This window comes from Megascapheus bottae, chromosome 17 (genome assembly GCF_031878675.1).
Source record: "Megascapheus bottae isolate mThoBot1 chromosome 17, mThoBot2.hap1, whole genome shotgun sequence".
NCBI lineage: Eukaryota > Metazoa > Chordata > Mammalia > Rodentia > Geomyidae > Megascapheus > Megascapheus bottae.
Window position 1 is genome coordinate 18303927 of NC_143525.1, and position 14279 is coordinate 18318205.

The 14279-nt window shown below is 45.6% G+C and overlaps 1 long non-coding RNA gene across 1 annotated transcript; it reads right to left on the bottom strand.

Annotated features, from left to right (window-relative positions):
* Positions 1–7760: 7760 nt before the first annotated feature.
* Positions 7761–14242, bottom strand: LOC150051222 (uncharacterized). Its single transcript, XR_016538418.1, has 4 exons — positions 14065–14242; positions 9789–10067; positions 8908–9015; positions 7761–7996 (listed from the first exon to the last, which is right to left on the bottom strand). It is a non-coding gene; the product is annotated as an uncharacterized LOC150051222 (long non-coding RNA).
* Positions 14243–14279: the final 37 nt, after the last annotated feature.

Below are 14279 nucleotides of genomic sequence, written 5' to 3' on the forward strand. Positions count from 1 at the left end.
GTTCCTCCTCCTCCTCCTTTTTCTTTTTCTTCGTCTTCGTCTTCTCCTTCTTCCTTTTCTCTTTTTGTATCAGTATCAGGTCTTGAACTCAGAGCCTTACACTCAGCTTTTTCACTCATGGCTAGCACTCAACTACTTGAGCCATGCCTCAAACAAGGTTTTATTTTCTAAATAGTAATAGTTGGCCCATCTTCCCTGCATCTTTGCTCACAAACCCTTTTGTTCCCACCTTTCAGAGCGGCAATTGATAAGCAGGGGAGGAGGAACAGAAATTGCTGTTACTTCCGGATGCCTGTCTTGTTTAGAACCAGCTGCTGCTGCAAAAGCCTCTGTGTAGCAGCAAGTATCCAAGGACCTGGAAGGAAGGAGGTGTCAGGGCAGGGCCTGATCTGAGCCATCATCTCAGTCAGGACTGAGTTCTTGTCTTCATTTTTCTAGGGATGCGGAAAGGTCTGATTGGTGCCCAGGTTATGACCAAGTCATACTCCATAGTCACCTTCACCCAGTTTGCCATGTTCAGATGGTATGCTGTCTCCTAGAGACATTCTTCCCAGGGTAAGGCAGCCCTTGATACTCACTGTTCCCTATTCATCCTGGATTCCACTGCTGGTTGAGGGGGTGTATGTGGAAAGAGAGAGGCCCAGCACTGGTCTGGACTCCTCCATCAGAGTCCAGTCCAGGAGAAGCACTTTGGACCAATAATACTCTTGAGGATCCCCAGGACTGTGCAGCTTGAAGTAAAATTCTCCCGACTATATGCCTCCTACTGGTCCTTCAGAGCACCCATAAGCTAGTTGATACCAAAGGGGGGGGGTCACCAGACAAACACAGAACTTCAAAGAGAAAGAGCTACATAGAGCCCGAGTGCATAGGACAGGCTAGGCTGCCATTTAAGAGCTTAGTTTTCTCTTCCCATTTTTATCCAGTTTTGGCCAACACCCACAGGTTTGTGGTTATTCTGAGCCAGAAAGCTGAAATTATAGGGATCCATTACTAATACCACAGGCTCACCAGCATCAATATGGCCTGTCGAGATAGAAAATAGATTAGGGGCTGTCTAAAACTTGGGAGTGGAGAATAGGAATAATTGCTAATAAGTATGGTTTTTGTGGGGTGGTAATGAATTATGGTGAATTATAGATGTGATGAATGCACAGCTCTGAGAATTTGTTGAAAATCACAGATTTGCATACTTGGAAAGGATGAACTTTATTTTATGTGATTTATATCTCAAAACTGAGATGCTACTTAGAACATGCTAGGAAGATATTAGGTTGTTACTTCATTTAATTCTTATAGTTACCCCACATTGGAGGTAGAGAGAAGTCTAACACAGCAACTTTCCAGTCAGAGTACAAGAGTATAACCACAGTTCTTAGGGACCTTGGACAAGTTGCTCAGCCTCCAGGAGACCCAGGATCCTTATCTACTAAGTGGGCACAGCCATCTGTATGCCATTCAGACTGCACAATGCCTGCTACCCAGGATGGGTATTGTTACTATTAGATGTCTTAATAGTCATTTAATAGCATTGCCACTACACAGCTCTCTCTCATTCTTTCCTACTTTTTTTTTTGGTCATAAGGCTTGAACTCTGGGCCTGGACACTGTTTCTGAGCTCTTCAGCTCAAGGTTACCACCCTACCCCTTGAGTCACAGCACCACGTCCAGTTTTCTGGTGGTTAATTGGAGATAAGAGTCTCCTGGACTTTAGTGCCCAGGCTAGCTTTGAACCACAATCCTCAGATCTCAGCCTCTTGAGTAGTTAGGATTGCAGGCATGAGCCATGGCACCTGGCTTCTTTTATACTTTTTAAGTCCTTTGGAAGAACAATTACTCTAGAGGATGAGGAGGAGGAGGAGGAGGAGGAGGAAGGGGAGGAGGAGGAGGAGGCAGAGGAGGAGGAAGAGGAGGAGGAGGAGGAAGAGCAGGAGGATCATCTACAAGACAGACTGTATTTGCATCTCTTCACTTAATGGAATGTGTCTAACTTTGCAGGGCACTGGAGTGATATCTTTACCAAGCACTTTAGCAGTCACAATTATGTATTATTTTTTTCTTGTTTCATCCCAGAAAAGAGGCCTGGGCCAGAGATACCATTAATTTATTTATAACTGAACCTATTGACAGACCAAGCTCTGTGCTATGAACTCTTAGAGTGAGAATCAAGACAGTCCAAAGTCTCATCTTCAGTGGAGCTTGCATTCTTGAGGGAGGGAGGAAGATAAGAAAGAACCAGGCACAATGACTTTTCTGATCAACTATAATGCAATGGGAAAAAAAAATAAAGGTGGAAGGATTGCTTTGTATAGGTATTCAAGGAAGATTTGTCCGAAGAGCTGGCTTCTGAGTTAAGACATGGAGGCACTGAAGCAAGAGGAGGCTGATTGAATAAGCAGAATAAGCCTAGTCCATTTCAAGCACAGTGAGCAGGCTGAGTGACGGAAGGTAAAGGAAGTTATTAGAAAGAGACCTGTTAGAGTCAGGAGCTCTGCATAAAGGGCTGAATCTTGGCTCTAGCACAGTGGACAGCATGAGGAACTCTCTAGACTTCTTATGGAGGAAAGCTGTGCTCAGAATCCAAAGGGACATATCTAGTAATGATAGCTATTCATGAGTAAGTAACTAAGTGAGTTTTAGTCCTTTGCCACAAATCCTTTGGTTCTGTCCACACTGAGGGACTTCCAGGGACTGCCAGGGGCTGAACAGAGCAGGACCTTATCACTGAGATTCCTCCTAGTCACTGTGATGGATTACACATAGCCTGGCTCTGAGCTTTGCTCACTGAAGCCTCTTCCTTCCAAGCAGGCCATAAGAATTTAGGTGTTGTTTTTCCTTACTGAGGTCAAGCCCCAGCTTTGGCCATAAGTTGTTTCTGAAGAAACAGAGATACCTGCAGATGCAAACCTTGTGGGAAATGGATCTGGGGGAGTCTGGGACAATGAGGGCCAATGTGACAGAACTTATTTCCCTTAGAAAATATGGGGTTTGTTGTAACTCTAGAAATCTATATGCAGGAATTGCGTGCGTATGCACGTGTGTATGCACGATTGGGATAGAAGAAACAAAAGTGATAGCAGGTCAAATTGGTTACTTGGCCAAATCTTAACAATAAACAAGAAGTTTGTGGACAAGCAAGACAGTCCATCAGGGGAATAAACCAGCATTGCAGCAAGGAGAAAGGGCAGGAAATGGGGATAATTACCATGCTGCTTCTGTGGCTGGAGGAGAAACATAAAACATTCCTCTGGTTGCCAAAAGACACAATGAATAGCCAGCCCAGCAGACGTTCCTCTTTTCAGTTTTTTGGTGAGGAAAAAAAGAGATAATCCCATTTTTTTTGTCAGTCATGGGGCTTGAACTTGGCCAGGCACTGTCCCTGAGCCTCTCTGTGCTCCAGACTAGCACTCTACTACTCCAGCCACAATGTCATTTTTTCTGTGTATGTGGTACCGAGGAATCAAACCCAGGGATTCATGCATGCTAGGCAAGTACTCTACCACTAGGCCACACTCCTGGCCCCACAATCTCATTTTTTTGTGTGTGCAAAAAAAAAGAACTCAAGGCTTCACACTCTCACCTGCACTTTTCACTCAAGGCTGGCATTCTACCACTTGAACAATAGCTTCACTACTGGGTTTTCTGTTGGTTATTTGGAAGTGAGCATCTCATGTATTTTGCCTGTCTAGATTGATTTTGAACTGCAACCCTCAAGTACCAGCATCCTGAATAGTTAGGCTTGCAAGTGTGAGCCATGACATCTGGCCAGAACCCTGGTGTCAAACCTGAGATACCTAAGATCCCTCCAAAGACATCTCCCCCTGCCAAGCTCAAAGTAAATGAATCCTGGTTCACTTAAGTCAGGTACAGTCATCCCTCCTGCCTTGGCATTGATAAATTTGAGCATGGTCAGGTAATACAAAATGCTGAAGGAAGGACCTACTGGGAACTTGGAGAAAGGCTCTTCTCTTCAGAAGGGAGACTTATGTTTCATTTACTTCCAATATTGGATTGAAGTTTCCAGAAATGTGGCAGCCACCTTGACACCATGAGATATATTAGAAGATAAGAAGAACGATGGAAAAATAAATCTGAGTTTTCAATGACATGCATTGAACACTAGCTGACTAGTCTGGATGCCTACATACCACTGGCTTTCTTGTATTATGAAATAATATGTTTTCCATTTAGTTACATTGTCTCAGGTAGGACTTCCAAGTACATGTGTTCTTAGTAGGCTGTCATCTTCCTGAAAACTATTAGAATATAAAGACCACAACTTTTTCCTCCTTGGATTTCTAGCTCTTCACATCAAACCTGGCTCACTGTGGATACTCAACAAATGGATGGATGAAAGAATGGATGGATGGAGTTTGCCAGCTCTCAAAGCAACCCTAACCCAGAAACTCTTCTTGATTTCATTTTTTCTTAAACGAAAAGATCAAGCCAGGTACCAGTGGCTTATACCTGTAATCCTAGCAAGTCAGGAAGCTGATAACTAAGGATCATGGTTCAAAGCCAACCTGTTCAGGAAAGTCCATGAGACTCTTCTTATCAATATACTCAGAAAAAGCTGGAAGTGGTGCTGTGGCTCAAGTATAGAGCTATAGTCTTGAGCAAAACAGAAGCTTAGAGACAGAGACCAGGCCCAGAGTTCAAGCTCCAGGACCGACAAAAGAAAAGATGGGCTGGGAGTTTGGCCTAGTGGTTGAATGTTTGCCTAGCAGTACAAAGACCCGGATTCGATTCCTCAGTAACACAGAAAAAGCTGGAAGTGGTGCTGTGGCTCAAGTAGTAGATTTCTAGCCTTGAGAAAGCCCAAGCAAGGACAGTGCTCAAGCCCTGAGTTCAAGCCTCAGGTCTGGCAAAAGAAAAAGATCAGGGTAGACTGCAGAGGCATGAAGTTCTGAACTCAGGGGGCCCTCCTGTAGCCTTTGTATGAACACAGGCCTGTACTCTGCTTGGAGGTGACAGGAAAAATTGGGCCTTCCTAAGTATAGATCTCCAAAGCAGTTTCTTTTCCCAGGTCTCTGGCAGAACTCTGCCTCAGTCTCCTCCTTCAAGATGGGTAACCCCATCTCTTTGGGGCCTTCCTCTTGAGCCTCCTCCACCTACCATAGACCAGCTGTGGGCTCTTAGAACAGATTTCCATTCGTCCCAAGGTCTGTTTCTACATTTGGATAAAGAGGAGAAGCACACTGGCCTTACTGAGCTTCTTAGCTAGCCGGTGTCACGAATCCAAAGATCCCCTGTGAAGATGGAGTTTGGAATAACCCATTTCAGCAAGAGTGAGCAGCAGCTGGAAGAAACTGTACTATCATGCAGAGCCATAAGCAGTCCCCTTTTGTATATGTGACACATAAAGTAGAAAACAAGCCCCACTGACAAGGTGGCAGAAGGCGGCATCTGCAGCTATAGAAGAAAGGGAAATCTGTAGTCCATGATCTTGAACTCTTGGGAAATGGACATGGACAGCTAAGCCTTCACTCCCAACAGCCCACTGTGGAAACCAGACAGTAGGGTTCTGCAACCTGGAATAGCCCAGAGGGAGGCCAAACAGATAGGCAACGCATTAACTATTTGCTTCATCCTGTGGCCTCTGCAACTCTGTGCAGGCGCGTGCGTGCCTGCGTGCGTGTGTGTGTGTGTGTGTGTGTGTGTGAATGGAAGAAGGAGATTGTGCCTGTGAGTATGTGCCCTGCCCTGCAGACCAGCCTCCTCCAAGGGACCTGCCCCAGTGTGAAGGAAAGGCCCTGCCCAGCAGAGATGGAATGGCCAAGCCATCTTTCCACCACATCTGGGAGGAACAGGCAGGGCCGGATGTGGGCCCCAACCTTCTCACTTCCTCCTGAAGAGGAAGCTCCTCCTGCACCACCTTTGTGTTGCCTCTGGGCGGTACAAATCCTTCCATGCCTGTCATTCCCTTCCTGAGCTGTGGTGAGCAGCTTGCTTGCCCAGTCCAGCCCCCACTGCCAAGAGGCCAGCCCCAGGAAGGAGCCCTGGCTCTGGACCAGGGCTGAGGGTGTGGTGTGAGGCTAAGCAAGGACTTCACCCCGGCCCCTTCTGGAGTGTGGCTCTCTCGCCTCTCCCATAAGAAAACATACACCAGGTCAGCCAGGGCTTCCCTGCACCAACAGGGCAGGGGCAGCTGGGTCCATGCTGGGCACAGTCAATAGGTGATAAGATTTCTGGTGGGTGAAACTGGTGGATAAATTTATTTAACAAGATATTCCTATAGCATATATCTTGTATCTTTTATGATTGTGAATGTATATAAACCTCCTACCAGCACTTTGAGGAAGATGCTATTATTGTTTTCCATTTACAAATAAGAATGGCAAGGCACAGAGAAAGTAGCTATATACTGGTGGCTCATACCTATAATTCTAGACACTCAGGAGGCTGAAATCTAAGGATCACAGTTCAAAGCCAGCCAAGGTAGGAAAGTCTTATTTCTTTTATCTCCAATTAACCAGAAGTTAATATGGAAGTAGAGCTGTGACTTAAGAGGTAGAGCACTAGTCTTGAATGGAAAAATGAAGGGACACTGCACTTACCTATCCCTTGAGCTGAGTTCCATCCCCAGTTATGTACACACACACACACACACACACACACACACACCCCAAAGCCAACACACAGACATCTTGAGATTGTCCATGTAGGAAGAAGCAAGGCCCGAGTTTGAAATCAGTCTCTCAATATGTTGTTATACTAATGTACAACTCTCCATTCCAAAGGTACAAAAATAAAAGCAACACTTGAGTGACACATGTGTGCTAAGTGCTGTCACAGGCACAATTTGGGAGACTGGCACATAACTAATGCCACATTTATACAGAGATGAATTCTATAATTACCAATTCTGTATTATATCAGGTACTGTCAACCCATGATTTGGTTTAGTTCTCTCTCACACACACAAAACTGGTCAGATAATCAAAGGCCAGAATACTCATGTGACTTGTTTAAGGATGCACAGCAAGCCATTAATCCAACTTAGGTCTCTCTGAAGCAAAGATAATTGGCTTTTCATGACACAAGAATAGAAGAGGAGTATTTGAGGGACTGGGAATGTGGCCTAGAGGTAGAGTGCTTGCCTAGCATGCAAGAAGCCCTTGGGTTTGATTTCTCAGTACCACATAAACAGAAAGAGGCCGAAGGGGTGCTGTGGCTATCCTTGAGCAAAAGAAGCCCAAGCTCTGAGATCAAGCTGCAGGACTGGCAAAAAAAAAGAGGCAAAAAAGAGGATTATTTGACAATTAAGAACAGGTGTTGAGGCCCAGCTACTTCAAGTAGTATGCCAAAGTCAACTGGAAGCAGAAGGCTGTGCCAGGATTTGAACTCAGGCCTGTCTGGTAACTATGAGCAGGTTGCCAGGGCTGGGAACTTTTCTTAATCCTGCCCATCTCAAGATGTTGGCCTTCCACTCAGGGATTTCTTCAGAGGAAAGAAGAGGAGAAAAGTCCATGCCCTGATCATACGAGGCACGAAAGGGCTAGCTATAGTAGTGCATAGTGCCTACCATGAAGCCTTGAAACTGGACAGCACTGAAATTTGCATATACCATGCTTCTCCTATACATACACATACATATACACATACTTATAATGTTTCAATTATAAGTTAGGTACATTAAAAGGACAACAACAATAACTAAAAATAGCACAATTATAGTAGTATACTGTAATAAAGAAGTCATTTAGAACCTCAATGGTTTACTTCCAGAACATTATCTTAAATATAGTTAGATTGTGATTAAACATGAGTAACTTGTAGAAAATGAAGCAGCATATAAGAACAGGATTAGTATACACGGTTATCTCTGGGTCTGGCTGACCTTGAGCTTCAAGTGGGCAGGCCAGGTGCAGGTATTGGGCTGTGTGGGGTGGGCAGCTCAGATGGCTCTCTGATCTTATCTGAAGGGTCCTTCTACTTTCTTCTCTGGCCCTTGGCTTAAGCAAGACTTTAAAAATCCTCTGTGTGATGCAGCTCCCTTGATTCAAATGAAAAAAAAAAAAAAAAAACAAAACACCAAAAACAAAAAACAACCCACACAACAACCCATACAGATTACCTTTCAAATTGTGTGCCTTCCCCTCCCCACCCGCCCCCAAAATAGAGACAGTCAAAAAAAGCTCATCTGAGTCTATTTTTCTCTGGTTCCTTACCCACAGCCTCCATTTGGGAGGAGGGGAGACAAGGGAGCTCACACCCAGCACTGTGGGAGAGAAGGCTGGGGACCAGTCCAGTTTGAGTTGCCAATCCCCAACCCCCCACCAGTTGGAATGTGCTTCATTTTAAGAGATAAAGGTTCGGGGTGGGCAAGCTGCAGAAGGCCCCTTTAGAAAGCCCAGTGTTCAGGCAGGCTATGGCTCCACTGGTTGAAGGTTCTTGATGGATGAGCCCCGGACCCTCCCGTAGAGTCTTATGTCCCCCTCATTATATACCCCTTTTTCACTCTGTGAGGTCTGGCTTGTTCAGAAAAGCCTGTCAGTGTCAGGACACGTTGGTCTCATGGCCTACAGGAGAAAGAGGCCTCTGAGGGATACCTGCCCCATGCCCTGAGGGTCCAGGGTGCTTCCTTTGAAAACTGCAAAATTATTGCCATTAGTGTGCACTGGCTTCTGAAGGGAGGCTTGAGAGGGAGGGATGGAGGAAGGAAGAGGAGGGAGGGGGAGGAGGAGGAAAAGGAGGAAAAGGAGGAGGAGGAAGAGGAGGAGGAGGAGGAGGAAGAGAAAGAGGAAGAGGAGGTAGCCCTAACTCCTAGCTGGGAAGAATGAGGACTAGGGGTGCCTTATCTGAGGCCCATTGTGGGAAAGGCAAGAACACAGGCCACCCCATGGTTGTTGAATGGATTTTTGTCCTAGGGGATGGGGTTGTCCCTGGGGACTGCCTGGAATTCACCTGCAGACCTCTGGAGCCACACAGCTTGTGCCAAAGATGCCATGTTGAATCTTGGTGATATAGGCAGCAGAGAGAAGCAAGCAGGACTACTCCTAGGGTCAGCACCTGCTGAGAGTGAGCGAGAGAGTCTCCTAAATGCTGTTGGGGCCAGGAGTTTGGCCTAGTGGTAGAGTGCTTGCCTCTACCACGAAGACCTGGGTTCGATTCCTCAGTACCATATAACATAGAAAAAAGCCGGAAGTGGTGCTGTGGCTCAAGTGGTAGAGCTCTAGCCTTGAGAAAATGAAAGGACAGTGCTCAGGCCCCGAGCTCAAGCCCAGGACTGGCAAAAACAAACAAACAAACAAACAAACAAATAAACTGTTGTGCCCTGGGTGCCTTATTTGGTCCTGAAGCCCCACTGACCCCAAAAGGAAGACTGCCTTGATCCTTAAGTCTAAGTTTTACATGGCAGGTCTGGCTACTCATATCTACATGAAGGTCAGAACCATCTTTGAGGTGTAGACATAAGCTATAGGTTTAAATAGACAAAGGAGAATGGACAGGGGGTAAAAGATCTGCATTGATAAATAGTCTCCATCTCAGATGAGTTAGTGGCCAGAGGTGGAGTCAGAAGCAGTCTGACCATCTATTATATCAGGATTGTTACAATAACAAGCACTGGTATCTGGCAGTGGTTTGGTCTTGTCTGTTTCCTTTGGATTTTAAGGTGGATACAGAGTGACTACAGGAGAGAATGGTTCAGGCCAAAAGACATAGATACAAAATGGAGGTTAGAATACTTAAGGTTTTATCCTCCTTTTAGTTAATTAGTAGCTCTAAGTGGGGAGTCAGTACTTTTAGGAAAAATTAGTTAAGGATCTATCACCCTTATGTCCTACCTTGAGACTCTCTGACACTGGAGCCCACGGGAAGGGCCTATTGAGTCTTGAGAAGTGAGAGCCCAGCCTGTCTTCACGGGTACAGGCCCTGGGTTTTCACTGCACTGGGAGAAGAATCAGTATCTTCTGTGGAAGAATATGCAGTCTCCAGCAGAACTACATTGTAAGCTACAAATGTGAGCTGAAAACTTAATTTTAGATTCTAGAACAGTGTGGGGTGTAGCTCTGTGGTAGAATACATGTTTAGCTTGCATGAGGCATTGAGTGAGATCCCGAGTGCTAAAAGAAAAAGAGGTGAAATTAATTTTGGTAATATGTTTTCTTTAACTTAATACATCCTAAATATAAATGCTTCAACATGAGTCAAAGAAAGTATTAGAGTTACTTTTACATGCTTCGCATTCTCTTTGGAAGCCAGGGGCATTGTGAATAGACAATAGAGACAAAAAATCTCAATTTGTAGCTGAGCACAGTGGCTCATGCCGGTAATACTAGCTACTCAGGAGACTGAGATCTGAGGACTACTGTTTGAAGCCAGCCCAGGCAGGAGAATCTGTGACTCTTATCTCCAATAACTACTCAGCAAAAGCAGAAGTAGTGCTGTGGTTCTGTGGTAGGGTACTAGACTTTAGCAAAAGAAGCTCAGGGACAGCACCCAGGCACTGAGCTCAAGCACTAGGACCCAGGAAAAAAATGAGCCATACATGAAGTACTCTCAAGCTACATGTGCTTAAGAGCTGGAGTAGTGAACAGTGTGGCTCAGAAGCTTTGGCCCCTTCACTCAGCCCCTCTGACCCTCTGTTTTTCTCCTCTATAAATGAAGATACCTGCACAAGTGGAGTTTTCAAGAAACTTAAAAAAATCTTTAAACTATGCTAGGCAAGTACTCTATCACTGGACTGCATTTCCAGCCCCAAATAATTATTTTTTAAGAAGATCCCCACTAAGAGACATTGCTTAGTCCCTCATATCTAAGATAATCCAAGAGACCACCACACTCTTTCTGCAAGTGCCTCCAGCCTCCTGCCACCTCTGCCTCCCTCAGAACTCTACTCCTTCCAAGAAATGTCCACCAGGCTGCAGGGGGGACTTCAAAGAGCAATAGGGTTTGATGGCATTTCTCCAATCTAGGGAGGGCTTTCTAGAAATGGTGCTGAACCCTGCAAATGTCTAATGCCTATGAGAATCATTTAGCACAAGAAAAGGCCAGATCTTTGCCCTGGCCTGGCTCACAAGTGATGGAGTTAATAGGGAATTTTTTTCCCTGACTCAGAGTTGCTGGTAGGGGTCCAGATCCCCCAGTGACCTAGGGACACATTAGAGAGTGATAAGTGGGGCTTTCTAGCCCCTTTTCTCCTGTTTACAATACATTGGCTTTCCTCAGACAAAACCTTTCTCCTCTCCTTTGCTCCTGGCTGTTGTGGCTTTGTGAGACAATTTGCTGATGGACTCTCCACAGAAAGGCAGCTCCCTTGAAGCCCCTTCCCACTTCCCCAGCACCTGAGGCAACATCTCCTCCACCTGGTGGGTCCTAGAGGGGCCAAAGATGCTTGTTTCCCTCAGCTCCCTTCAGCCTCTGAATTCAGAAATGTTATGCTTGCTGACTGCTCAACTTTAATCTAAAGGGATCAAGGAACAAACTCAGAGGTGGCTGGGTGGTGTTTCCCAGGCTTTGTTGAAGGGAGACTGAAGCTGTTGTTGCCCAAAGCAGAAGTGATCCAGAGGTGTCCTGTTGATTGTGACAAGGCCCACTTGGAGTCATCAAAGCAGGACGTGAGTGGATACTGTGGTTCAGTGGTAAAGCACTTGCCTAGCAGGTATTAGGCCCTGGATTCTACCTTCAGTATCACAATAAACCTAAAACAATGACACAGGAACTGCCTGGAGGGTGGCATGTGAATGTGGCTTGGTCCTCATCCCCATCTACCACTCCACCAAATGGATTTCTCTGTACCTCAGTGCCCCTGTCTAGGTAACCAGGCTGCTTTTGCCACAGGTCCTGTCTCCCACCTGGGGAGGGCCAAGATCACAGATGAGAAGCACCTAAAGAAAGAGGTACTTCCTTTAATCCTATACTGTTTCCTAGTGATCATTCCTTCAGCTAGAATGGCTTTGCTGCTGTAGGATAGGGTTTTTTTTTGGGGGGGGGAGAGAATGGGGGTTAAGAAGAGGCAGAGTTGAGATAGTCTTGCTATCAAGGTTTGCCTCAAAATTTTCAACCTCCTGCCTCAGTAGTGGGATTACAGGCATGCACCGCCATGCCCAGCTATGTGGACAGGTTTTAATCATCTAAGAATCAACCTTCAAATAATTCGAGACTCTAGGAATGTCAAGGGGAGAGAATACTTAGGAAAGTGAGTCAATTATATGGGACCCATATGGTAACATTTAACAAGCACATGTCCTTTACTAGGAACCAAGCTGTGCAGCGATGAAAGGCATGTCTCCTGTCCCCAGAATTGAGGCTGAGAATTGGGACACTTCAATGAGTGCTAAGAAAGAGCATCAGTAACTAGGGGAAACACAGGAAGGGGGTCCTACACCAGCCTTGATATTGAAGTTGCTTCCCAAAGGAGGCAAAGTCAAAATTCACCTTGAAGAATGAATGGGAATTGATCGGGCTTAGGGCACAGAGAACAGCATATGCAAAGACGCAAGGACACAAAAGCCCTGTGAGTTATTAAAAAACAACTACAGCAAAAGGGGACAGCGCATGGTTCAAGTAGAAGAATGCTTTCCCAGCAAGCACAAAGCCCTGGGTTCAAACCTCAGAACTGACAGAAACAAGAAAAAGAAATTGCAGCAAGATGGAAAGAAGGCATAAGAAAAGCCAGAGATTATGAGACACAGAGACAGTCTTCTAGACTTCAGTTCTTCCCTTACCTGTCTTCACCTCACAGGGTTCTTCAGAACCCACAGGAAAATAATATATAATAAAAATCATTGGAGAAATAAAATGTTACTCAACCTCTATTAGCTTCTACTTCTCTATGATAAAAATCTGCAAATGAAAACCCAAACTTTCTATTTAAGAACTCCCCTCCCCATAATCTGTTATAATCTTCCACAACTATTATTGCTCCAAACTACCATTAGCTCCAGTGCCCTCTTTGCCCTTCATCTTTACTAGACCAACAGAAGAAACATGGAATGGTTAGTATATGCAAGACACTGTTAAAACTCTATTGCTGGCCTGGGAGTTTGGCCTAGTGGTAGAGTGCTTGCCTAGCATGCACAAAGACCTCAGTATCACATAGAAAAAAGCCAGAAGTGGTGCTGTGACTCAAGTGGAAGAGCTCTAGCCTTGAGAAAGCCCAAGGACGGTGCTCAGGCCCTAAGCCCAAGCCCAGGACTGGCAAAAAACAAAAACAAAAACTCTGTTGCTCTTTGAATGTCCTATTCTTGTGCTACTTGGTCCAAAAATCCTTTTCATTCCTCTCCAGGGAAATGGTACTGGTATCAATGATAGTATATATGATACTTGATAACTAGCTTGAAGGTAGGGTTAGTTCTCCTAACTTCTCATAAGAAGTGTGAAGAGTTGACGACTTGTGTTTTGCTTTCCTATACCTGGCACATAACAGGTGCTCAATAAAATACAGAGTAACTTGGAAAATTAATATTTAGGAGAGACTGTACATGGGTGGGATGCAAAACTGGGAGGGGTGCAGCATACTGGAAAAAGAGTCAGCTTGTCAAAGGAAGAGGAACATCTCCTCCCTTGGGAGGGTCTGGGGATAAGCCAGGGAGGGTGGAAATATCATGGTACAGAGAACAGCATATGCAAAGGACAAAAAGACCCCGATGCCCTCGTGAGTTATTTGAAAAATGACTAAAGTGGAAAAAGGATCAAGGCATGAATCTCCTCCTGCAAAGCCACCCGGCTCAGCTCATTCTCTTGGGATTTCTTGGGACTCTGTGGGATTTAGAATGTTTATGTATATACATTGTTTCCTTTCCTAGAACACGAACAGGACCTCTTGGAGGGACGGGATGGGTGGGGGGGAGAGAAACGCATCCTACAAGAATACATGATAACCATTTATTGATGTGGATTTACTGGATGGAAAGGGGAAGAGGAAGACAGGCATTGGGCAAACGAGCTGACGACACACTGAAGGCAGAGGCGAGCTCCCTAGGGAAGAGTTTTCTCGAGACCCTAAATTATATGGTTTAAGGCCCAGCCAGTGGAGAAGAACCTGCAGGTTGGACATGTGCTGAGGACCCAGCATCAGACACCCCACCTCCCCTTCACGGCAACCGTCCTTTCCAATACCTGATTCAATTCTGAAGCTGGGAATTTGCAAAAAAACCCGACAGCTCTCGTCCTGTGTGAGGCCAAACCTCAAGCTACCCCTCACCCATTCTCTCCCTGCTCTCGTTTCCCGCTTGTCGGCTCCGGGGTCTCACAGCCACTCCCAGGAAGGCGCGCTCCGGACGCCCCAGCAGGCGGGCAGGAGGGTCCTGAAACCGGAAACCGGAAGCCGGAAG